The sequence below is a fragment of the Hemitrygon akajei genome, chromosome 22 (assembly GCF_048418815.1).
Source record: "Hemitrygon akajei chromosome 22, sHemAka1.3, whole genome shotgun sequence".
Lineage (NCBI taxonomy): Eukaryota > Metazoa > Chordata > Chondrichthyes > Myliobatiformes > Dasyatidae > Hemitrygon > Hemitrygon akajei.
This window is the reverse complement of record NC_133145.1, coordinates 39,672,047-39,699,755: the sequence shown is the minus strand read 5'-3', so window position 1 is coordinate 39,699,755 and position 27,709 is coordinate 39,672,047. Positions and strand designations below refer to the sequence as shown.

The 27,709-nt window shown below is 40.1% G+C and overlaps 1 protein-coding gene across 19 annotated transcripts in view; it reads right to left on the bottom strand.

Annotated features, from left to right (window-relative positions):
* Positions 1–27,709, bottom strand: part of rbfox3a (RNA binding fox-1 homolog 3a) — a 1,515,582-nt gene that overhangs the window by 876,272 nt on the left and 611,601 nt on the right. The window lies entirely within an intron of this gene.

The following is a 27,709-nucleotide window of genomic DNA, read 5'->3' as shown; positions in this document are numbered from 1 at the left end:
GGATAATAAAAAAGTAAAGACAGTGTGCGGTCAGACTGTCAGACAGGTGATGGGACTTAGTTGCAGCCAACAAGCTGAGTGTCAAAACATTAGGGATGCAGAATCAGAAAGGATAACAAATACGGTGCTCAAGGTGTTGTATCTAAATGCACGTCGCATAAGAAATAAGGGGGATGATCTTGTTGCACTATTACAGATTGCCAGGTATAATGTTGTGGCCATCACTGAATCGGGGCTGAAGGATGGTTATAGTTGGGAGCTGAATGCCCAAGGTTACAGGTTATATCGGAGAGATAGGAAGGTAGGCAGAGGGATTGGTGTGCTTCTACTGGTAAACAATGGCATCAATTCAGTAGAAAGATCTGACATAGGATCGAAAGATGTTGAATCCTTGTGGGTTGAGATAAGAAACTGCAAGGGCAAAAGAACGTTAATGGTAGTTCTATACAGGCTTCTCAACAGTGGCTGGGAGGTGGACCACAGATTACAGGAGGAAATAGAAAAGGCGAGTCAAAAGGGCAATTTTATGGTAGTCATGGGAGATTTTAACATGCAGGTCGATTGGGAAAATCAGGTTGGTAATGGATCTCAAGAAAGTGAATTTGCTGAATGCCTGAGAGATGGCTTTTTAGAGCAGTTTGTTGTTGAGCCTACCAGGGGATCAGCTCGACTGGATTGGATGTTATGTAATGAACCGGAGGCGATTAGGGAGCTTAAGGTAAAAGAACCCTTAGGAACCAATGATCATAATATGATTGAGTTCAACTTGAAATTTGATAGGGAAAAACTAAAGTCCGATGTAGTAGTATTTCAGTGGAAGGGAAATTACTGTGGTATGAGAGAGGAGTTGGCCAAAGTAAATTGGAAGGAGCTGCTGGCAGGGATGTCAGCAGATCAGCAATGGCGTGCATTTCTGGGAAAAATGAGGAAGGTGCAGGGCATGTGTATTCCAAAAATAAAGAAATACTCAAATGGTAAAATAGTACAAACATGGCTGACAAGGGAAGTCAAAGCTATTATAAAAGCAAAAGAAAGGGCATACAACAAAGCAAAAATTAGTGGGAAGATAGAGGATTGGTAAGATTTTAAAAACCTACAGACAGCAACTAAAAAAAGAATCATTAGAAGGGAAAAGGTGAAATATGAAAGCTAGCTAGCAAATAGTATCTAAATGGATAGTAAAAGTTTCTTCAAGTATGTTAAAAATAAAAGAGAAACGAGAGTGGACATAGGGCTGCTAGAAAATGAGGTAGGACAAATAATAACAGCGGACAGGGAGATGGCTGATGAACTAAATTAATATTTTGCATCAGTCTTCACTGTGGAAGACACAAGTAGTATACCTGATGTTGTAGTGTGTTGAAGGAAGAGAAGTGAGTGCAGTTACTATTGCAAGAGAGAAGGTGCTCAAGAAGCTGAATGGTACATAAGTCACCTGGATCAGATGACTTATCCGGGGGTTATGAAAGAGGTAGCATTAGAGATTGTGGTGACATTAGAAATGATCCTTCAAAAATCATTGGACTCTGGCATGGTGCCTGAGAACTGAAAAATTACAAATGATACTCCACTCTTTAAGAAAGGAGGAATGCAGCAGAAAGGAAATTATAGACCAGTTAGCCTGACCGTGCTGGCTGGGAGGATGTTGGAATCAATTGTTAAGGATGAGGTGATGGAGTACTTGGTGACACAGGACAAGATAGTACAACGTCAGCATGGTTTCCTTCAGGGAAAATCCTGCCTGATGAACCTGTTGGAATTCTTTGAGGAGATTACACAGGAGATGCTGTGGATGTTGTATGTTTGGACTTTCAGAAGGCCTTTGACAAGGTGCCTCACATGAGGCTGCTTACTAAGTTAAGAGCCCATAGTATTACAGGAAAGTTACTAACATGGCTGATTGCTAGGAGATCCTTTCCTGGTTGGCTGCCAGTGACTACTGGTGTCCTGCAGGGGTTGGTATTGGGACCACATCTTTTTATGCTGTATATTAGTGGCTACCAACCTTCTTAAGCCCAAGTTCCCCTACCTCGGCCTTAGTGAAGGCCAAGATCGACCCCAAATCCATTAGTTACACGCATGCACACCGGGGCAGAAAAGACCGGAAGTAAAACCCCGCAACCCAGGAATAGAAATAATGTATGAACACCAGGGGTCACCACCCTTTTATGCACCGTGGACTGGCTTAATATTGACAATATTTTTGCAGACTGGCCGACGGTGGGACATTGAGAAGGAAACCAGAAATGAAAGATCATTAGGTGGAGTTCATGGAGAAACTCCTCAGGAACAATCATGCTGAGCTAGCACCTCCGCTAGATCTCAACAAAAGGTAAAACTGGTACTTGCTCGACTTCGGTGTTTACCACCCCCAGAAACCTGCACAAATTGTCTTTGATTTAAGTGCACAGTTCAAAGGCGTATCACTGAACAATGTGCCCTTCTGGAAACCACTCCTCAGTAACAGTCTGCTCGGGGTCCTCACGTGTTTCAGAACTGTGTCCGTTGCAGATATAGCAGACATCGAACAATTGTTCCACAGCTTCCTAATGAGAGAGGATCATCGAGAGTATCTCAGATTCTTGTGGTTTTGAAACTACAAACTGGACAATGTGACTCTGGAGAATTGATGTATTTGGTAACTGTCTCTCACTAGATGTGGCATTCAATGTCCTTAGGAAGACAGCTACTACCTACTAACTTAGGAAGACAGCGGGGACAGAAGGAATTCAGGACTGAGGCACGGAGGACATAGAAAGGCATTTCTATATTGATGATGGTCGTAAATCATTTTCTAGAGCTGAAGAAGCAGTCAGCATGCTGAAATCAGTGCAACACTTGTTGGCGCAGTCCAATAACAGACTGCATAAAATCGCATCCAACAGTGCTGAGGTCATGCAATGTTTCCCATCTGAAGATCTGGCCAAAGGTCTACAGGATCTGGATCTTGGACAGGACCTCCACCCTCTGCAGAGCAGTCCAGGCCTTGGATGAGACCTCAATCCAACACCTTTACTTTCTAGGTCGCTGATACCAAAATACCCTTTTTACATTGTGGCATGCTATCAACTATCAACAGCCAATTTGCTGCTCCAATCGCTTTCCAAGGATACTTCACGATAAGAAAGTTGACCTTGGATGCTTGTGATGGGATATCTGAATTCCTAAAGAGAAACATAAACAGAGGCAGCAGTGGTATTCTTTCCTTCAGAATCTTAATGGTTTGAAGTTTCCAAGAACCTACACAATAATTCTGCTTTTTATAGCTCAAAAGAAAGGGGTCTTCATCTTCTGTAATGCTTCAGCTAAAGCTATTGCTGCTGTTACATACCTGATGATCACAGACGCTGTAGAATATAATGAAGTTGAATTCATCCTGAGTAAATCAAAGCTTGCTTCCAAACCAGATCTCACCATACCAAGGCTTGAACTCAGTACTGCCGTTCTAGCAGTTGAGATGGCAGATGATAACCGAAGAATTGGATACAGAACTAGATGATGTCAAGTTCTTTACCAACAGCAAGATTGTGCTTGGTTACGTATTTAATGAAACAAGGAGATTCTATGTTTATGTACATAATAGGATTCAATACATCATGCAATCAACCTTGAAGAACAAATGGAACTATGTTCCTAATGATCTCAACCCGCCTAATCATGTCACAAGATGGCTCCAAGTTAATCAGCTCACCCCCTCCTCATGGTTAACCAGCCCAACATTCTTGCTGATCCTCACCTGGAACATCAACAAGTCTGGTATTTTCAAAGTGATCACGTTGAAAGACTGTTTTCAAGAACAGTCTCCAAGACTATCATTCTTCTGCCAATGACTTTCTGAAATGATTATTTGACTTCCAGTTCCAGTCATTAAGTATGACATCCTATGGATGCCAGGCGGGGAGAATTCTGGCCTCTAGAGGTGCATTTCACTTTGTATGCATTTCATGTTGTATGAACACACTTCCTGTATGTAAACTGCTTTTTGTATCATTTCCTACATGGGAATCAGAATGTGAGTGCAGAGATTAAGGTAGAAGGACAAGGGCATGATGCTATGTGTTCTGAGTTGGTGAGGAAGGACAGGGAGAGGACAAAACATAAATGTAGCCAGTTAGAGGGATTGAAATGTGTCCATTTCAATGCTAGGAGTATTAGGAATAAAGGGGATGAACTTAGAGCATGGATCAGTACGTGGAACTACGATGTTGTGGCCGTTACTGAAACTTTGCTGGAGGAAGGGCTGATGCAGGTACCGGGGTTTAGGTGTTTTAAAAGGAACAGAATGGGAGGTAGAAAAGGAGGGGGTGGGGAGTAGCATTACTGGTCAGCGATAGTATCATGGCTATAGAAAGGGAGGACGCTGCAGAGTGAGTGTCCACTGAGTCGGTGTGGGTGGAAGTTAGAAATAGGAAGGGATCAATCACTGTGCTGGGCGTAGTCTATAGGGCCCCAAATAGCCCTCAGGACACCGAGGAGCAGATAAGCAGGCAGATTTTAGAATGGTGCAGGAAATACAGGGTTGTAGTTATGGGTGATTTCAACTTCCCTCATATTGACTGGCACCTCCTGACTGCAAGGGGGATAGATGGGGCTGAATTTGTCAGGTGTGTTCAAGAAGGATTCCTGACACAGTATGTGGACCAGCCAACGAGAGGAGAGGCCATACTGGATTTAGTTCTGGGTAATGAACCTGGTCAGCTGGTAGACCTCTTGATGGGGGAGCATTCTGGTGAGGGTGACCACAACTCCCTTAGCTTCAGCATAGCTATGGAAAAGGATAAAAACAGACAAAATAGGAAAGTGCTTAACTGGGCAAGGGCTAACTTTGAATGGATGAGGCAGGAACTAGCAAGAGTAAATTGGAAACAGATGTTCAAGGATGGAAGCACAGAAGTAATGTGGAGGAAGTTTAAGGACCACTTGTGCTGGGTTCAGGATAGGTTTGTCCCACTGAGACAAGGAAAAAATGGTAGGAAAAAGGAACCGTGGCTGATGAAACACGTGAGGCAACTCGTCAAGAGGAAGAAGGAAGCATATGTTAGGTATAAGAAGCAGGAAGCAGGAGGGGCTCCTGAGAAATATAGTGTAGCCAGGAAGGAGCTTAAGAAAGGACTTATGAGAGCTCGAAGGAGGCATGAGAAGGCCTTAGCATGTAAGATTAAGGAGAACCCCAAGGCGTTCTATGCATTTGTGAAGAACAGGAGGATGACATGAATGAAGGAATAAAGGATAAAGAAGGCAAAATGTGCCTGGAGGCGAAGGGGGTTGGGGAGATACTAAATGAATACTTTGCTTCAGTATTCACAAGTGAAAAGGACCTTGATCAGGGTGAGGTCGAAATAGAACAGGCCTGTGTGTTGGACAATACGGAAATTAAGGAAGAAGAAGTGTTGGATCTTCTTAAAAACATCAAGATTGTTAAGTCCCCAAGGCCGGATGTGAACTACCCCAGGTTGCTGTGGGAAGTGAGAGCAGAGATTGCTGGAGCAGTAGCTATGATCTTTGAATACTCTTTGGCTGTAGGGGAGGATTGGAGAATGACGAATATAGTTCCCTTGTTTAAAAAAGGTAATAGGGAGAATCCTGGGAATTATAGACCAGTGAATCATACATCGGTGGTCTGCAAACTATTGGAAAGGATTCTTAAGGATAGGATCTACGAGCATTTGGAGAAGTACAGTCTACTCAAGGATAGTCAACATGGCTTTGTGAAAGGAAGGCTGTGCCTCATGAGCCTAATTGAGTTTTTTGAAGAGGAAACAAAAGAAATTGATGAGGTTAGGGTGGTAGATCTGGTCTACATGGATTTTAGCAAGGCATTTGACAAGGTCCCCCACGAGAGACTCATCCAGAAAGTCATGAGGCATGGGATCAGTGGAACCTTGGCTGCTTGGATAAAAAATTGGCTTATAGGAAGAAAGCAGAGGGTAGTAGTGGAAGGAAGGTATTCTGCCTGGAGGTCGGTGACTAGTGGAGTGCTGCAAAGATCTGTCCTGGGACCACTGCTCTTTGTGATTTTTATAAATAACCTGGATGAAGAGGCAAAAGGATGGGTGAGTAAGTTTGCGGATGACATAAAGATTGGAGGAGTTGTGGATGGAGCTGTAGGTTGTCGAAGGTTACACGAGGATATAGACAGGATGCAGAGTTGGGCAGAAAAGTGGCAGATGGAATTCAATCCAGACAAGTGTGAGGTGATGCATTTTGGAAGGACAAACCAGAAGGCTGAATACAGGGCTAATGGTCAGTTACTTAAGAGTGTGGATGAACAGAGGGACCTTGGGGTTCAAATCCATACATCCCTCAAGGTTGCTGCACAGGTTGATAGGATAGTTAAGAAGGCCTATGGGTTGTTAGGCATCATTAATAGGGGGAGTGAGTTCAATAGTAGAGAGGTCATGTTGCAACTCTACAAATTTCTGGTGAGACCACACTTAAGAGTATTGTGTTCACTTCTGGTCACCTCATTATAGGAAGGATGTGGAAGCTATAGAGAGGGTACAGAGGAGATTTACCAGGATGTTGCCTGGATTGGAAAACAAGTCTTATGAGGCAAGGTTAGCAGAGCTGGGACTTTTCTCTTTGGAGCGTAGAAGGATGAGAGGAGACTTGATAGAGGTCTACAGGATTATAAGAGGTATAGATAGGTGGATAGCCAGTACCTGTTTCCCAGAGCATGAATAGCAAACACCAGAGGGCGTATGTACTAAGTTAAGGGAGGGAGGTTTAGGGGAGACAGCAGGGATAAGTTTTTTTACACAGAGGGTTGTGGGTGCCTGGAATGACTTGCCAGGGATGGTGGTGGAGGCTAAAACATTAGGGGTATTTAAGAGCCTCTTGGACAGGCACATGGATGAAAGAAAAATAGAAGGTTACAGGATAGTGTTGGTTTAGTACTTTTTTTTAAGGAATATATGGGTCGGCACAACATTGAGGGCTGAAGGGCCTGTACTGTGCTGTAGTATTCTATGGTTAATTTGGATTCAATTTGAAGCATGTAGTGGAAAGACATCCATCATGATCCTTTCTTCATTTGTTCTTGAAACAGCGATATCTTTTCTCAAGTAAGATCTCATTAAAATCCCTGAAGAAAGCTTCTGTCTTAGGTGATTTCTGAGAAGGTGTTGCAACTCACTTAAAAGATTTGTACATACAAACTGTGAGAGCAGTAGATATGTCATGAAGTTTGTTGTTTTGTGCCAGCAGTACAGTGAAAGACATAGAAAACTACTATAAGTTATCAGAAAAAGTTCTGAAGAGGAATAGTAAGGTAGTTTTCATATGTCGTTCAGAAACCTGAGAGAGAGGGGAAGAAGTTGCTTCTGAAATGTTGATCTGCATTCACAGCTAGGCTCCACAGCTTCCTGTCCTTCCCCTACCTCCATCAAATGATCTTTCCCTATTTGCTTCTGCACTCCTTTGGTGTAGTCACTTCAGAGTGACTGCAGTGGTATGCGGAGATGGTATTTGTTTTGGTGAAGCAAAGAAATGGAAGGCAGTGACTGCTTCGTGCCTGCCACTCACTTTGTAGAGGTATCATGTCAAATGTTGACACTTCTCCTTTGTAGTTGGAAATGAGTTATAAACCAAACTGCACCAGAGCTTGGAATTGGTTTGAAGACGACCTATTTAAAAACACTGCAGACGTGAAAAAAAAGCAGATGTAACCCCTTGTGCAGTTTGTTCTCATTCTCTGCCACACCATAATTGATATGCCACTTTAAACCAGCAGCTGCATGTCATTTACCACCCCATAAGTTTCACAGAGATCTGTAGGTAAACCTCGTCAGGCCAAAGTCTGACATGAGTAAGGAATGAGGCCGATTTTCAGGAAGCCTCTGAGACGAGCCCACCACTGCAAATGAAAAATTCCCATTAGACTTCAAACGTAATAAAACATAAACAATTACAAAACTCATAAGAAAGTAACTAAATTTATCTGAAGAGTTTTCTTTTGGGGGTTAATATGTCTCAAATAACATTCATAATTGGAAGACACAAGAGACTGTAGATGCTGGAATCTGAACGAACAATCTGCTGGAGGAGCTCAGCATGTCGAGCAGCATTCCTGGGCCGTGGAGAGGTTACGGAATTCCCACTAAACTCCTCCAGCAGATTGTTGCTTCATAATTGGAAGACTGCTTTTTCTCCAAAGTTGGTGACTTGTGTCTAAAATATGGTCCGTGCAGTCCTGGCATCAGAAACCTGGCAACCCTGGAGGTTAGTCCACAACACATCCTTGTATTGTGTTGGTTGTTGATGCAAACAACACATTTCACTTTATGCTTCAATGTACATGTGACAAATAAAGCTAATCTTTGTCACTATGCTTACAAAGATATTTCAACAGGATCATCAGAATTTTTGTAAATCCTGCAAGTGATCATTTTATACAAAGAAGGATCACAGGCTTGTTTTCTGGAAAGAAAGACTGAGTAAGTTTGGCCAATGCATACATACATTTAGGAGAGTTGGAGCATAATGAACATAAGAATTAGGTGTAGGAATATCCCATTCGGCCTCTCAAGGTGCAGTACTAGTTACTAAGAACAAAGCTGATCTGACTGTGACCTCAGCTTTTCAGTCCTTATCTCTACGCGGTCAAATTTTGCCTCTTGCTGAAGTATCTAATTACTTTTGATTTAAAAATATTTATTGTCTCCGGCTGCAAACCCCTTTCGAGAAGAAATTACCGAACAGTCATGATGCAGAGAAAAAAGTTCACTCCTGGAATCATTCTCGTGAATCTTCTCTGAACCCTCTCCAATGTCAGTATATCCTTTCTACAATAAGAAGCCCAAAACTACACATAATATTCCAAGCGTGGTCTCACGAGTGCCTTAAAGAGCCTCAATATCACATCCCTGCTCTTATATTCTATACCTCTAGAAATGAATGCCAACATTGCATTTGCCTTCTTGACCACCGACTCAACCTGGAGGTTAACCTTTAGGGCATCCTGCACAAAGACTCTCAAGTCCCTTTGCATCTTTGCATTTTGAATTCTCTCCCTATTTAAATAATAGTCTGCCCATTTATTTCTTCCACCAAAGTGCATGACCATACACATTCCAACATTGTATTTCATTTGCTACTTCTTTGCCAATTCCCTTAAACTATGTAAATCTCTCTGCAGGCTTTCTGCTTCCTCAACACTACCTGCTCCTCCACCTATCTTTGATTCATCAGCAAATTTAGCCACGAATCCATTAATCCCATAGCCCAAATCATTGACATACATCATAAAAAGCAGCAGTCACAACACAGACCCCTGTGGAACTTCACCGGTAACTGGCAGCCTGCCAGAATAGGACCCCTTTATTCTCACACTCTGTTTTCTGCCAATCAGCCAATGCTCCACCCATGCTAGTAACTCCCCTGTAATTCCATGGGCTCTTATCTTGCTAAGCAGCCTCATGTGCAGCATCTTGTCAAAGACCTTCTGAAAATCAAACTACACCACATCTACTGCATCTCCTTTGTCTACCCTGCTTGTAATTTCCTCAAAAAATTGCAGTAGTTTGGTCAGGCAGGATTCTCCTTTCAGGAAACAATCCTGGCTTTGGCCTATCTTGTCAAGTACCTCCAGCTATTCCGTAATCTCATCCCTAACAATCGATTCCAACAACTTCCCAACCACCGATGTCAGGCTAACCAGGTCTATAGTTTCCTTTCTGCTGCCTCCCAACCTCCTTAAATAGCAGAGTAACATTTGCAATTTTCCAGTCAGCCAGTACAATGGCAGAATCTATTGATTCTTGAAAGATCATTGTTAATGCCTCCGCAATCTCTCCAGCTACTTCCTTCAGAACCCGAGGGCGCAATCCGTCAGGTCCAGGAAATTTATCCACCTTCAGACCATTAAGCTTCCTGAGCACCTTCTCAGTCATAACTTTCACTGCATGTGTCCATCCAACGATGATGATACATGATTGAGATGTTCACTTTTCACTTCATGCAGGATTTTTCTATTTTTAACAAAAATAGAATATTTCTAGAAAATATTTCTAACAAAAAGTGATGAGAGTCCACCAGACTAAAAGTAAATTTTAAAAATACACTTATTTTTAGAAACAACAAACCAATCACAAGGAACCAATGGATCATGTGATCCAACATTAATTGTAAACCTATTAATGGAATCTATTTTCAGGATGAAGTAGTCTAGAGAAGGATTAAACTAACAAGGCTGCACATAGGAGGGAAAGTTGCCTGGCAAAGCTTCTGAATATCCCAGAGAAATTATGGATAAGTAGCTAAATTCTTGATGATATTTCTTATTTTGACTTTCAGAATTGTGATAAGGTTCCACAGGTCAAATATTCAATTCATAGCAAAGAGAGCCAAGAAAGTCTAAGCAGCATCAGGAATGGGGAGAGTATGTATGAATTACACAATTTCAGATGGGGGGGATGTTAATGTAGAGTGAAGATTCACAGGAACCAATAAGAAAATAATCTGGCTACAGGAAGATCTAAGTAATTGTCCAGTCTACCAATGGCATCCCAGCAGGGGATATCAAATGCAATTAAAGATGTGGGAAATGTGACCAGATATCTGACGCATTTATTGTCATTCTGAGAAATGTAAATTGGACTACACTTATTTGTATTTCTTTATTAAATGCATTTTAAGTATATCATGTTATGAAGGATGAACAGCTCTGATGGGCAGAAGGGTGCAGAGTTGCCCATGTCCCCCCCCCCCCCCACCCCGGGGAGAATCACAAACCGTTACTGTTGCTATGCTGCTAATGAGAGAGAGCTGGAACAAAAACATGCCAGAACATCTGCTACTGATAAGAGAGGGGAGAGAGACTTGTTGATTCACCATATTATGACTTCTGAAGGACTTATGGCTTCTGAGAGGGTTATTTACCTTATACCATTCTGTTCATTAAAATTCCTCAGTGGACAGCCAGAGTGGGCTGGTTTGTTGGATAAAGCCATTCAAAACTGATTGACACCTGAGACCCCGTGAGTAGGGATAAAAGTGAGGTCTGGGGAGACACCCCTCAGACACACCAGGAGACACACTATTGAGCACTGCCCGAGTGTTGGAACCCACGTGAAGGTGTGGGGCATCGGAGACCGAACAAAGGATCGGTCAGTTTAACTCACAGTGTTATAGCAGGGCCGGTGGGGGCTTCTGTGTGTGTCCACTCATGCCAGAGTGACGAGTCCACCACAGAAGAACGGTCCAGTCGAAGGACAGAGGGGCTATACCTGAATGGCCACAACAGAACAACGGATCAAGAACATAAAGGAAGGTTTGCCTGCCTGTAGCTGTTACTGCTCGCTCGCTCTCTCTCTCTCTCCAATGATTACAACACACCAACCAACATCTACCTCAGCACGTATGAACTGAACTGAACTTTATATTCACATATGACAATTCATTATCCCCTAGACATCGATAGAGCTTGTGTACTATCGATGATTATTATACCCACACTTCTAGGTTTAGTATTGCTAACGTGTATTATCTATATATTTGCATTATTGATATGGTTTTGCTTATTTTTATTAATAAACACCTTTAGTTTGGTACCACCAGACTCCAACGAATTCTTCTTTCTCTGCTGGTTAGACACCCAGCTACGGGGTACGTAACAATAATAATTGGAACCAAATGATGACAGCAAAAATAAAATAGGGACTTGTGAGTAAATGTAGGCTTATAAGATTAATTGAATATAGTAAAAAATATAGTGAAATTGTTGAATGTTTGAATATAAAACCAAAAGAGAAAATGCAGAGCTGGAAAGGTTTTTGAAAAAGCTTTGCAATTTTCCAACTAAATTTCCTGTGTCACAAACCTCGGTTTTGGCCAAGATGCAAAGGGACTCGTGAAAAATTGAGCATAAGTTGTTATAACCTCTTGGCCAAAGTTCAAAGTAAATTTATTATCAAAGTATATATATGTCACCACATACAACCCTGAGATTCATTTTCTAGTGGACATACTCATAATAGAATCAATGAAGGACTGCACCAACAAGGCGGACAATCAGTGTGCAAAAGACAACCAACTGTGCACCTATAAAAAGGAAGAAAAAAAGAAACATTAATAATAGATAAATAAACAATAAATATCAAGAACATGAGATAAAGATACCTTGAGAGTGAGTTCATAGGCTGTGGGAATAGTTCAGTGATGGAGCGAGTGAAGTTATCCGTAATAACTGTTCCTGAACCTGGTGGTGTGAGTCTTGAGGCCCCTGTTCCTTCTCCCTGATGGCAGCAGCGAGAAGAGAGCATGGCCTGGGTCATGGGAGTCCTTGATGAAGGATGCTGCTTTCCAGCAAACAAAGCTCCATGTAAATCTGCTCAACGTTGGGGATGGCTTTACCTGTGATGGACTGGGCCAAATCCACTACTTTTTGTTGTATTTTCTATTGAAGAGCATTGGTGTTTTCATCTTTCAGAATTATCACTAAACTTTTGATGTATAAATATTAGGAATTGGGAGCACAGGTAAATACTTACTCTCATATAGTTTATCTAGATTGATTAGTAATTTGAATTATTTCCCTACACATTTAATGGTCCGAAAATCACAGGAGGCATGCACCTCAATGTATGAAAGACAACACTGAAGACCAGGCGTTACCCATATTTCCTTATGAAGTTGATGCCTACAATTGGATATCATGAATCAACATTAATAATGTTGACTGAACCAAATTTCCCAGCTTTGACTATTTTGGGTACTTGCGAACTTTAATGAAAATTCTTTTTCTCAAGATTATATGGATAAGTTACGTAATCCACAACTTGATAAACTATACACGATGTGGGAATGATGGTTCTGAGCCACATCCCTTTTACTTGTTCTACAATATATTCACAGTCAATATTGTGTTAAAACATTTTTCTGTGGGTTGTAATGAGAGAAAATTTTACTGAACTAGGAAATAAGAAATAGTAAGTTACCGGCTTTTTGGACCACATTAGAACTACCACAATAGGCAATTTCTGATAGGAATTCAAATAGGCTGAAATATTGAATAAGTTCACTCACTAGACACTAGAACTGGCTGAGTTACTCATTGTTTTACACAGAAGCAGGTTACAGAATTGCCTCATTTTATTGGTGAGAGCAAAGATGCTGAAGCAGCAGACTCACAGCCTCTGGCGCCTGTTGGAATTTTCCCTGATAAATCGATTCGGTGTATGGAGAGTAAACAGGGAGCTACGCTTGACGAGGAAGATAAAGGGCAGTTACAACATGCAATTTGTATGATTGAGGCAATCAGACCACAGGAAAAAAAAGATTGCAAAGCATGTCAGTGTAGTCAGTGTATTGAATGTAGCAGAACAATAGGAGCAAATGAAATTCACCAGATCACTGCCACCAGCTTAATTAGGCCTGTCCATCAGACCTAACTGGCAAATGTTCTCAAAGCACAATCTGATTTTGATCTGCACTCATGCCTAGATGCACAGTCTTTTGTATTAGCCCTTATAAATCCTTCCCAATTTGCTGGATTTATCTGAACTTATCACATTTCCTTCCAAACTTTGGAATTTTACAATGAAAACTGTTAGCACCTGGATTTGCAATTGAAGTAATTGATAATGAGTGATTGAACAATGAGGTTCTGATGTTAAATACACCCATCCAAGTTTCTTGATTGAGTGAAACCATGCAGGGAAAAGCCATGCTGAGGTCTAGTTGCATGAAAATCTTTACTCTCAGAATATTTTTAGTGATGCTGGACAAGACATCAGATGTTTCACATAAATCAAACCTTGCTTTTACTGTATATCTGAGAGGTAAGTTTTTGTTTATGGGGTGGAGGAGAGAGAGTGCACTGCAGAAGAAATTTCCTATGTCCGGATTAAATAGAAAATGTAGCTGTTGCTGATTGCATGTTCTGTGCTAAAGTGGTACAGGCTACAAAACTGAACACAGCCACTTAGTGGGAGTAGAAATAACAATCACCAAACGTTCACAGAGAGAAAGGCGATACTTGATATATAAAGGCAACAATAAACACGGGAATTTTATTCCAAGATAAGCTATGTTTATACTCTCAACTTCTACAAGAAATACCTCGGCAACATATCATAGGAACAACAGAGAACAAAATAAATGATACCTTCCCAAAATAGCTTACAGTTCAGTACAAACCATACTTTAGCCTTATGACATTTGAAGTGTGCAGGGTCCAACATAAAGCGCTCAAAGTAACTCACATTACACACATTCCATTATAGTTATTGCTGTGCACAAAGGCCCAGTTAGCAGTAGTGTCAAATTAGAAGTCACTGACAGGGTGTGTGATTGATAAAGGTTGCATTTTCTGTGGAAGAGTGTTCTTCCTCCTTACATGGTTACTTGACTGCTTTTTCATACTTCAATAAAGAGATTTTGGAGACTCGTACATGTCTTCTTATATTCCTACAACGAGATTCTCTCAAAAAATCTCAAATTGCTTTGTTTCTCTGTTCAAGTTCAAATGTCTGCTGGAGAATGTCATTAGCACAATGGGTCATACAAACTAGTATTCATAATACTTGGTACAAAATGTAAGCATATACTGTAGGTATAGCAAGTCATTGTGAAGGCTAATGCAATATTGATCTTTCTTGGAATGGGTAGGAAATATAAAAGTGTGCAACTTTACAGGGCATCTTGGGTACTGCTATATTCAATACATTACTTTCTTGCATTGGAGGCAGGTGGATTCCTGAGATGAAGAGGTTGACATATGAAGAAAGGTTAAACCTCTTTAAGGTAGAAATAATGCAGTATTTCTTTGAAGGAGTTGTGAATCTTTGCAATTCTCTAAACAGAGAGTTTGGAGGTGAGGTCATTGAATACATTTGAGGCAAATGTTGGCACACAAATTTTAACAACAAGGGAGTGAAGGGGTTTGGGGAAATGTTGGGGAAGTGCTATTAAGATCATAAGAGCCTAAGGTATAGGTTTCTGCCATTTGGCCCATTGAGTCTGTTCTGCCATTAAATCATGTCTGAGTAATTTTCAATCACATTCTCCCAAGTTCTCCATGTAACCCTTAACTCTCTTGCCAATCATGTCAATCTTTGTCTTATAGGATGACTTAACCTCCACAGTCCTCGGTGGAACTAATTCTAGGTTCACCACCATCTGGATAAAGAAATTCCACCTCACTTCAGTTTTAAAGTGATATCTCTTTATTCTGAGGCAAGATGAATTCAGCCATGATGTTATTGATTAGTGAAACATATTCAAGGGGCTTTTTTGTTCTACAACTGTTCTTGTTCCTCAAATTCTCGTGTACACCACAAACAGAGTGAAAGAATGTTTATCAACTTTCTAAGTTATCCTGAATCCTTAAAGAACAAAAAACAAATTTTATTTCAAATGTGAATTGACTTTCTTATCCTTAAAATGTCTCAAAGTATTTCACAACGAAAAAAGCTCAGAGATATTTATAATTTTGTAACAGTTATTTCTAGAGCTACACTGCAATAATGCATTAATGAAAACAAAATGCTGAAATAAAAACCCAAGTTTGGTAGCATCTGTCAAGGAGAAACAAGACTTAACCTTCTGATGAGAAGTCATTAAAATGAAACACCAATCTGCATCTTGCTCCAAAGTCACTGCCTGGCTTGTTCAGTATTTATATCATTTCCTGTTTTAGTTTCTCCAAATACCCAGCATCCACAATTATTTGCTTTTTGATTTAAAATTTACAGGATTCTACAAAATCATATGACATTGGATTACATTGGACGATTCAGCTCTCTGGAACCTGCTCCATTCTTCAATAACGCCATAGCAAAATCAATGTTCTCCAAGCTCACTGTTCCTCACTTTCCCGATATTGATTCCTGTACTGATAAAAAATTCAGATCTTTTAATACATATCTTACTCACTTATTTCTGAGGCGAGAAGTTCAAATGATTTCCAGTCTTTTGAGAAAAGCTTTTTTGTTCATCACTGTTTTATAAGGGGTTTTCCTACTCTAAGATCTCTCAAGATCGATCCAATTAATTCTCTTTGAAATATTATCTATTTCATGAAAATCATCTTTCATACTTCCAAACTCCATCAAATATAGACCAAAAATGTTCAACCATTCTCCATGAAACAATTCTCCAATTCTTGTGATTATCCTAATGAGTCTTCTCTGAACTGCATCCTAACATATCGCTCCTTAAATAAAAGGAGAAAAACTGTTTACTGTAGCCTCATTTCTGATTTGCACAATTGTAGTAAGACTCCCCTCTTTTTATTCTCCTACCCCTTGAAATAAAAAGGAAGCATCCAACTATCCTTCCTAATTACCTACTGCCTTCATTTGCTAGCCTTTGGTGTTTCTTGGATGAGGATCCCTTGTAGGACACCTGGCCTTCGAGTTATGAAAATCTGCAAGCTTTCATCATTTAACTAAAAACCTCATTCTCTCCTCGAAGGTGAACAACTTCATACTTTCTCACGAGATAATCAATTTAGTAATTACTTGAGGTCCTCGCCTAATCTGAAACTTACCTGTTAGTATCTTTCTCGCAAGTTGCTTTCATCCCAATTTTTGTATCGTCCATAGAGTTACCATACCTTTACATCCATCTCATTCTCTAAATCATTAACATATTTTATAAAGAGCCATGATTCCAGCACTATGAGGGGTGATTGATATGTTTGTGGCCTAAGATAGAAGGAGTCAATTTTAGAAAACCTAGTACATTTATTTTTCAACATAGTCCCCTCCTACATTTACACACCTAGTCCAGTGGTCGTGGAGCATATGGATCTTGGATCTCCAGAAAGTGTCCATGGCATGGGTGATTGATAAGTTTGTGGCCTACGGTAGAAGGAGATGAGTTATACAGCTCTCATTACATGCTCATGCAGTTCAACTCTTTGAGTGATTATGTAGAAAGTTTGAAGTTAATAACTCATTAATTAATAACTCATCCGTGGTGATTGATAAGTTTGTGGCCTAAGGTAGAAGGAGATGTTATTATCTTCAAATTTTCTGCATAATCACTCGAAGAGTTGAACTGCGTGTGCATGTAACGAGAGCTGAATAACTCATCTCCTTCTACTTTAGGCCACAAACTTATCAATCACCCATGCCATGGACACTTTCTGGAGGTCCAAGTTCCGTATGCTTCACGACCGCTGGACTAAGTGTGTAAATGTAGGAGGGGACTATGTTGAAAAATAAATGTGCTAGGTTTTCTAAAATTGACTCCTTTTACCTTAGGCCACGAACATATCAATCACCCCCCGTAATATCAGTGGCACCCACTGGCTGCTAGTTATCAGCCTGAAACTGATCTTCTTAGCCTGTTCACTGCTTCCTGCTGGTTGGTCAACTGTCTATCCATGCTGATAGGATACATCCAATTATATGATATATTTTGCATAATATATAATGCCTGGACTGTCCTGTTTCAATCTGAAACAAATTATAAAGCAACATCCACATTTTCAATCTAGGTTTTAAATCAAACATAGATTTATCTATCTATCTAGTTAGAAGTAGAGATTGGTTTAGCAATTAGGACTGGATAGGCCATCAGCATGGCTATTCCACTCAGTTAGGGGCTGTAACTCTCTCTGGCTTCTCTCTACAATGCCATGTAATACTGAGAAGTCACATCAAAAATGAAAATAAAGACTTTTCATTTATTATGGCATCTTTTATAAACTCAGGCCATCCTAAACACTTTGCGGTCAATGAGGAAGTTTGGAAATGTATGAATGAAGCATGGTGTCTATTTTGTGTACAGTACTCACTGCATTGTGATAATGGACTGACTTTCTGTGTCAATGGCTGTGGAGCAAGTATTAGCCAGGACTCTGAGGTAAACTCCCCAGATCTTTGAAATAGCACCAAAGATTCATTTTCATTTACCTGCTTAACATCCCACCGACGAGACACCACCACTAACTGTGCTGTATGCTCTGTGCTGAAATCTCTCTAAACTCCTAATACAGATGTAAATGTTCTATCACTGAGATGGAGCTGAAAAGAAGTTTAAGAAGCATCATAGCAAGACAAACGCACTCCACAATTATTTTCACTCTCTTCCCCTCCCCATCCAGAGGCCACAGCATTCAAATATGCATTAATGGTTGATTCACCTGCCAAATATTGTCATTCTCGATATTCTCCAAGACCATTATGGATTGATTTCTGAAGCATTCATGTCATTTTGATACCTTGTTTTCTAATTGTTGACATCTTTAAAGGTCCAATTTGAAAACAAATACTTCTTTGATCCCTGTGTGTAGCATCTGGCCTCACTACACTGATCCTGTGAGAAATCATCATCGCCATTATAACACTACTGCTCGACATTATTCATACAGAAGGAGACGGGCACAGTTAGATAGACCTTTAGCCGATGTATTGCACTGTTCTAGCTAATTAGATTTTGTACTTGAAACCATGTTGAATCTTGTCTAGCTGGTGGCTACACAGCATTCCCCTAGGCAATTGATCTTGTTCCTTTGAGTTACTGTGCAGCATTATAAATGCTTTTTTAAGTACTGATAATTCCAAAGGTATTAGAAACAAGCAATTCGATCACAAACAATAGAGTAATCTATTATGTCATTGCAGTACAACTGTAATAGAAACATTATCAATAGGTCCACATGGACCCACAGCAAGCTCAGGCTTCTAAATCAGTCACACTTGGTAGCTTGTAATATTATCAGTAGACTTCAATTAACCCATTCAATAACATAAACATGGAAATGCTCAGGCAAGTTATTACATTAGTTCACATTTATTCTCAGTACTGAACTCAAGGGTTTTAATTCGAAGTAGCCGTCTGAATTGAATATATAACAATGGGGAAAACGCACACAGAACATCTACTGGAACAGGTTGTCATCAAAAACTCATTAACAGTGGTTAGCTAAAAATGTTGTTGCTGACACAATCGTGGACAAATAACTACAATGTGAAACTTGCACAACATTGAAATTCACATAATTTCAACTTTGGCTCCAAGTTTCATGTCTTACATAATTTGCAATGCAGCATATTGCATTGGTTAATAGACCTGGCTCTGATATTATTTTTTTCCACATGAACAGAAATGTCTGCACATGAAAGTAAGCCTGTCTCCTGATAATTTAAAGGCAATTTTGCATTTAAAAAATAAAAGCTTGCAATTTAAATTAAACAACATAAATAGCACAATCAAAGTCAGAGAATTTAATGCTAATTATCTGAATTATCAGATAATTTGAATTAAGTGAATTCTGTAAACTAAATTTTTCTCTTTTAAAATTACAAATTTTATCTTACAAAAATGCAAAAGTGGGAATAATTAGATTTTTATCTCTACCATGACCGACCCTCTGTAGCAATGGTTTTCAGAAGTTGGGATCAAAAATATTACTTTAAAGCCAGGAACAAGATCATTTTTGATAGTCAGATGATTCTACTAATGGAAATAGGTAATGAATGGGTCCAAGAGTCTTCCTAAAGTCTTACTTCCTAAAGTAAGGTTGCTTTATCAATGTTAATATCGCATAGCCAAGTGGTTATGGTGTTGGTCTAGTGATCTGAAGGTTGCTGGTTCGAGCCTCAACTAAGGCAGCGTGTTGTGTCCTTGAGCAATGCACTTAACCACACATTGCTCTGCGACGACACCAGTGCCAAGCTGTATCAGCCTTTGCCCTTCCCTTGGACAACATCGGTGGCATGGAGAGGGGAAACTTGCAGCATGGGCAACTGCCGGTCTTCCATACAACCCTGCACAGTCCTGCACCCTGGAAACTTTCAAAGGCGCAAATCCATAGTCTCTCGAGACCAATGGATGCCTATATTGCTAAACCCAAAAATATACATAATATTACTGAGAAAATTATTGTTCTCTCTCTATATGTTGCAAGAAAAATTTAGAATATTTCAACACAAAAGTTAATTTTTAAGGAATAGTTCCTGAAATAAGCATTTGGAAATGAAATTAACATGAATTACTCAACAAGTTTATCATATCGTCAGAATATTTGTTATTACTGCACACATTTTTTCAAACACAAGATGATAAAATCAGAAATGTCTACTAAGTTAGAAACACTGTTATATAGATATAAAAAAAAACTCTTTCCCCCCCCCCCAAACCATACAAAACATATTTTATTTATGAAAACAATGATCTTACTTTTCTTAGTTTTCAAACACTGGTCAGTTCCTTTCCTCTAATATAACCTATCAAGAAAGGGTTCAAGTCAAGCATGACTTCTTGTCTCAAAGTCTCCGCGTTCCATTTCTTGTTACTTTCATTAACTGCACTTGCGGATATTGTGTTTCTGTAACCCAGGCTTCGAGGAAATGAAATTCATTTACTTGTCTGAGTCTGTTGAAGGGAAAGCTGGCAATTGAAGTCACTGAAGCACGAGTTACAAAGCAAGACAATATGTAAAATATACATGACAGAGGATCCAACATATTTCTGTTTCCAGAGTAAAGTGCCATGGATTTCAGTTTGCTGGGCGGGTGAGAAGATTTTGATTGACAAACTAGAATAAAAAGAACTGAATTACTCTGATATCTGTTGAAGAACGTTTTCTTTGAATTACATTAGTCAATGATTGAGATATCCTGAACATTTTTCTCTTCTAAGGAGTGCAGATAACTGCTGCGAATAATCTCAAGTAATCGGAAGAAAATTGTGCAAAACTTGAAACTAAAAACCAACAGTACCTGATGCTGGGTCTCTCTCTCCCCCACAGTACAGTGCTTGCTCAGTTAAACTTAATTAGGAATATTGGAGCTGTGTTTAGTCACACAACCATTGGTATAAAGTGAGTAAAGAAGGGGGCTGAGCACACATCCTTGTGGAGCAATTGTGCTGATGATGATTGAGGAAGAAACGTTGCTGCCAATCCGAACTAACCAGTGTCTACAAATGAGGCAATCGAGGATCCAGTTGCACAGGGAGGTATTGAGACCCAGTTCTTGGAGCTTAGTGATTAGCTTTGAGAGGGTGATAGAGTTGAATGCTGAGCTGCAATCAATGAAGAGCTTCCAGATTGCATCTTCATTGTCTTGGGGTTTCAGAGCTGGGTGAAGAGCCAATGAAAAAGCATCTGATGTTGATCTGTTGTGATGGCAGACAAATTGGAGTGGATCCAAGTCACTCATGGAGTTGATATGCTTCATGACCAACCTCTCAAAGTACTTGGTCACAGTTAATGTAAGTAGTCCTGGACAACAGTCATTGAGGTGGGCTAGCGCACTCTTCTGGGGTTCAGGTATGACTGAAGTCTGTTTGAACCAGTTGGGTACCTCAGACTGCCAAAGCGAGAAGTTGAAGATGTCGTAAGCACTCCAGCCAATACATTAACAAAGGTCTTTAATACTCAACCAGGTATGCCACGTGGGCCAGATGCTCTCCGTGGATTCCCCCTCCTGAAGGATGTTCTCACATCATCCTCAGAGATTGAAATCACATGAGCTGTGGGGGTTTGTGGAGGTGTCTCCATGTTCTGTCGGTCAAGGCGAAGATAAAAGGCATTGAGCTCATCTAGGAGTGAGACCTTGTGGTCGTTTATGTTGCCTGGTTTTGCTTTTTAGGAGGTGACAACATTCAAGTCCTGCCAGAGCTGTTAAGTATCCTTCTGTGATCCAAGTTTAGTCCAGAATTGAATGAACGGCATGAATCCTCTTCAAGTAATGTTAATTCAGTTTGTTACAGAAGGACAAAACCCATGATGTACTTAAAATCTGAGAAGTCAACAAGTTTTAAATATAAAATATTCAAGTGTATGCACAAATTGCTGACATGAATACCTATACCTAATTCCACTTTGTTGTTCTGTATAAAGGAATGTTTTTATTTCTCAAATTGCTACATAAAATGGTATCCTCGTTCTTTGATCAATAGCTGTCATTAGCTAATAGTGCTGTCCTAAAAAAAAGATGCTGTTTTTTTTTTGCCTGAGGACAACACTTACACAGGCGGGGAGAAAAACAGTAAACTCATAAACCTCAACCTGAACAGAATATTTTCAGTATTGTGTGCCAGGTTTATTTTCTGCTCTCCATCTCTTCCCCAGGATTCAATGAAGGCACTGAAAATGATGAATGACAGAATGGGAGACTAAAACCAATTGGATGACAAAAGTCTAAAAGGAGAACAATAATTTCAATGACAGGAGATAAAAATCACAATTTGGAAACTGTGACCCACAATGTCAGAAAGAAAAACATACATTTGTACAAAAGTAGGAAAGAAAATTCAAACCATTTTCTAATGGATGGGTTGACTTGACTTAAAAATCTCTCACAACCTGTAGAAAAGATTGCATGGTGCCTGCCCAGCCTTCCTTTCAATTCTCAAGATTAGTTTGTTCTTTATTTCCTTTTCTCTCATCCTGAGTCAAATGGTTGATATTCTCCCTTCAAATTAAAAATAAGCCTTCGATGAAAAACTTTTACCTTTGTCAAAGAATCAATAGTCTAGTATACACATCATCTGAATGAAATTTCAGTGCATGAGCAAACCAAATTCCAAAATCACACCTGAAGGACACATTACAAAGGGTTGGGGAGAAACAAAACTCAAGTAGTCACATACAAGATAATTTATTTGTGATTGATAAAATCCGGAAAAGGTACAGCATCACCTTAGGAAGCTGTCTCTTTAAAAAGAAATATTTCAGTCTTCTACATTACCAAGACTTACACATCTGTAAAGATTCAATCCAAATAGTCCCCACTGGCATTAAGGCAGAAGCTACATTAGAGCTGGCTCATGACCAGACTCTTATTAAAATCAACCCTGAAAAATTAGCACAGAGACTCAGAGGTTTCTTGAAAACACCTGCCAATTTCTAGGGTTAGTGGTGTCAGCAATTTACGAAAACAAACAACATGCGGGACAGAGCAAAATCCCAAACCATTCATCCTTACAAATGCATCACAAAGTTTTAATTGGAAAAATAACCAGGACAGAGCCTCTAATCCTATTTTATAAGCAGTTTAAAATTATATTAGTATGAAAAATTTTACAAATCCATTTCAGAGATGAGCTCATTACGAAAGCTATTTGTGATGCTGAAGCAATCTGAAAGTTGCAGGTAATTGTTGTGAATTTTTTCATCCATCTGTGTTGGTATAAATGAAAATGAGTTGTAAAACCCTTAATATGAATCACATTAGAAAAGGTTGGCTCATTGGATAACCCACCAGGGTGTGCGCAGTTAAAATTAACTAAATGTAAGTGCAGAGGCAATGTTAAACCTGAAGTGCAAGAAAGAACACTTTGGAATTGGAAAATGTTCCTCGAGTTAAAGATTCAATTTGCTTTCATAACTGCAAAATACAAATGTGCCATTGCACATAATATCAAGTCACTTACACTGATTTCATTTTAAGACCCAATTACCCCAAGGGGCAGTACAAAAATAAGACTAAAGGAGTGAAGGCCTCAGAAGAGTATTCGGTTAAATGCCATAAAATATGCCAAGTTTTCTAACCTCCCAGAGAATTGAAAATTATTGCTAAAATACATTATTGTGGCAGAGGACAAAACAATTATTTGAAGACAGAATATGCCTAGACATTCAATTGTATCACAGCAATATGCCATTGAAGATCATGATGCATAGAAGTGAGAAACTATAGTTATAACTTCAGCAGATATTTTGTTACTTTGGAAAATGGATCAAGTACATAGAGCCATGGTCAACCTTAAAGAAGCACACTGGAGGACATCATTCCCAACACAATACATCCGTTAGAATATTACAAGGAAATCTGGACTATATTGTCCCAAGACGATCACAGTCTTCTTCCCAGATTATGCTGGACTTGGATACACATCAGTGAAGTGAAAGAATTGCTTTTATTCCCCAGAAATCAATCCTCCACCTGCAACAACTGTACTCTGTGTATAGCACATCAGCAAACAACCACCTCTTCCCCTGCCAACAACGCTACTTATGCTGACAACCCCAACTAATTGCACCAATTCCAAACCCTGTTCAGCCTTTCACAACCCATTGTCTCATTCGCAGTATCTGTTGGTTCTCTTTTCCCTCACTTCACTGTGCCTGCCATGTTATTGCTCACATATCCATCCTCCAATCACTGCTTCTCCCTATTACTCAACCTCTCGCTTCTCTCTGCAAACCCCTGACCAATTCCCTTCCCACTTCTCTTCCAAAGCAGTGGCTTCTAATGCTAATCAAATCACAAACAAGACAAAATCTGCAGATGCTGGAAATCTGAGCAACACAAACAAAATGCTGGAGGAATTCAGCAGGCCAGGCACCATGAATGGAAAAAAGTACAGTTGACGTTTCAGGCCGAAACCCTTGTGTGTGTCGCTGCTAATGATAACCCCTCTTCCCCTGCCATCCATAATACCAACTGTATTCAGCTTTTGGAGGCTGAACCTCTACAACCTATATTTGAGAAGAATCAAGTACCGTTAGGCGTGAAGAAATTGTGTGCTTTCGGCTCTACAGCTTCCAACTAATGAATCCATTTGGGAGCATGAGAATTTCCAGGCAAGATAGTGTGTAGGTTGTTGGATGTGCTTTCTGTCCCTACCCTAAACTCCTGCTCTGTATCACTCTCTGATGACCGACTGCATTTATGTTGGACACAGATACTGTTCCAAGTGGTTCCACGCAGAGACTATGAAAATTGGTGTGACAGGAGGGGTGTAATAACGTGGCGTTCTCAGATGATTTTATTAAGAAATGTTTCAAAATAAGCATTATTTCAACACAAAGCTAATCTGTCAGATTTTTGGGCAACGAAAGATACATTTAAATTTCAATGTAAATTGAACAATTTAAACCACAGGAAACAACTCAGCGAACAGGTAGATCACAGAGGATGATTGAAAATATTCATATGGTTGCAATGGTATTGCCCAGGATCTGTAAGTGTCACAGAGTACAGTGGACCATATCTCAAATAACAATTAATCAGAGTACAGGAAAAAGATAAAGAGCTTAGTGACGTAGAGTCATGAAAACAACCTTTCCTTCAATGCGAACAAAAGAACTTGTCATTGACTTCAGGAAGGGGAGGGTGTTGGTGTCCATGCTCCTCTCTACATCAATGGTGTTGTGGTTAAACAGCTTGAGAGCTTCAAGTTCCAGGAAGTGAACTGTCCTGGTCCAAACCAGATATTGTCACAGTCATGACAGCTCACCAGCAACACAATACCTCAGGAAGCTAAAGAAATTTGGCATGTCATTGTCAACCCTTACCGATTTTTACATGGAAAGCATCCTATCAGGATGCATAACGGCCTTGTATGGCAACTGCTCTACGTGTGACAGCAAGGGGCCTGTCGACTCAGCTCAGCACATCATGGAAAGCAGCCAGCCCCTCTATAGACTCTGACAATACTCTTGCCGCATAGGTAGAGCAGCCAGCAGAAACAAAGACCAGCATCTTCTCTTCTTCCCTGTCCCATTGGGCAGAAGGTACAAAAACCTGAAAGCATGCACCAGCAGGTTCAAAAAGAGTTTGTACTCCACTGAAGTAAGATTGCTAAATGGTTTCCTAGTACAATAGGATGAACTCTTGATCTCACAATCTACCCCATTATGATAGTGCACCTTATTATCTACCTTCACTGTATTTTCTCTCTAACTATCTGCATTGTTATTGTACTTCCCTGTTCTACCTCAATGCACTGTGTATTGATTTGATCTAAACTCAGAGACCATTTTATTAGGTATACCTGTACACCGGCTCGTAATACAAAGATCTAATCAGCCATTCATGTGGCAGCAAATCAATGCATAAAAAAAGCATGCAGACACAGTCAAGAGGTTCAGTTATTGTTCAGACCAAACATAAGAATGGGGAAGAAATGTGACCTAAGTGACTTTAACTGTGGAGTGATTGTTGGTGCCAGACAGGGTGGTTTGAGTAATTAAAAACTGCTGATCTCTTGGGATTAGCTCCAAAAAAAAACCAGTCTCTGGAGTTTATACAGAATGCTGCAAACAAACAAAAGACATTCAGTGATTGGCACTTCTTTGGATGAAAACACTCTGTTAATGAGAGAGGTCAGAGCAGAATGGCCAGACTGTTTAAAGCTGACAGGAAGGTAATAGTAGTTCAAATAACCCCCACATGTTACAACAGTGGTGTACAGAAGAGCTTCTCTGAACATTCAACATATTGAAGGTTGAAGTGGATGGCCTAAGGCAACAGAAGACCATGAACATACACTCAGTGGCCACATTATTAGGTACAGGAGGTACCCAATAAAGGGGCCACCAGGTGTATATGAACAGAATGCAGGACAATTTTTTCATCACAGTTTCTCTGTAGATGTGATGATAATAGACTAATACCAATAGTGCTCAATTGTAACTGTGTTAATATCTGCTCTCAGAGAAATCTCCTGCTGATGGTAAATATAGTCAACAGAAAAAAAATATTGGATGCTGCAGAACAGTCACAAATAACACATTGTGCAGTTGACAGCATGGCCGAGATACAGAAATCCTGACAATATAGCTCTGACCCTGAATTCCACATGGACTATATGCGGGTACGATGCAGGGTTTTAAACCAAAACATCAGCAATTTCTTTCCTCCCACTGATCCAGTTTGACCTGCTGAATTCAATGCAATGGATTTTTTTTTAAAGTTCAATTACATTGTGTATGGAACTGGAGGAGGTAGTAGAGATACTTAATGAATACTTTGCTTCAGTATTCACTACGGAAAAGGATCTTGGCGATTGCAGGGATGACTTACAGTGGATTGAAAAGCTTGAGCATGTAGACATTAAGAAAGAGGATGTGCTGGAGGTTTTGGAAAGCATCAAGTTGGATAAGTCTCTTGAGACCAGATGAGAAGTACCCTAGGCTACTGTGGGAGGTGAGGGAGGAGATTGCTGAGCCTCTGGCAATGATCTTTGCATCATCAATGGGGACAGGAGAGATTCCAGAGGATTGGAGGGTTGCAGACGTTGTTCCCTTATTCAAGAAAGGGAGTAGAGATAGCCCAGGAAATTATAGACTAGTATAGACCAGTGACTCTTACTTCAGTGGTTGAAAAGATCCTGAGAGCCAGGAGTTATGAACATTTGGAGAGGCATAATATGATTAGGAATAGTCAGAAGGGCTTTGTCAAAGGCAGGTTGTGCCTTATGAGCCTGATGGAATTTTTTGAGGATGTGACTAAACACATTGATGAAGGTAGAGCAGTAGATGTAGTGTATATGGATTTCAGCAAGGCATTTGATAAGGTACCCCATGCAAGGCTTATTGAGAAAGTAAGGAGGCATGGGATCCAAGGGGACCTTGCTATGTGAATCCAGAATTGGCTTGCTCGCAGAAGGCAAAGAGTGGTTGTAGACGGCTCATGTTCTGTATGGAGGTCGGTGACCAGTGGTGTACCTCAGGGATCTGTTCTGGGACCCCTTCTTTTTGTGATTTTTATAAATGACCTGGATGAGGAAGTGGAGGGATGAGTTAGTAAATTTGCTAATGTCACAAAGGTTGGGTGTGTTGTGGATAGTGTGGAGGGCCGTCAGTGGTTACAGCGGTACATCAACAGGATGCAAAACTGGGCTGAGAAGTGGCAGATGGAGTTCAACCCAGGTAAGTGTGAGATTGTTCATTTAGGTTGGTCAAATATGATGGTAGAATATTATATTAATGGTAAGACTCTTGGCGGTGCAGAGGATCAGAGGGATCTTGGGGTCCGCTTAAAGCTGCTGCACAGGTTGACTCTGTGGTTAAGATGGCATACGG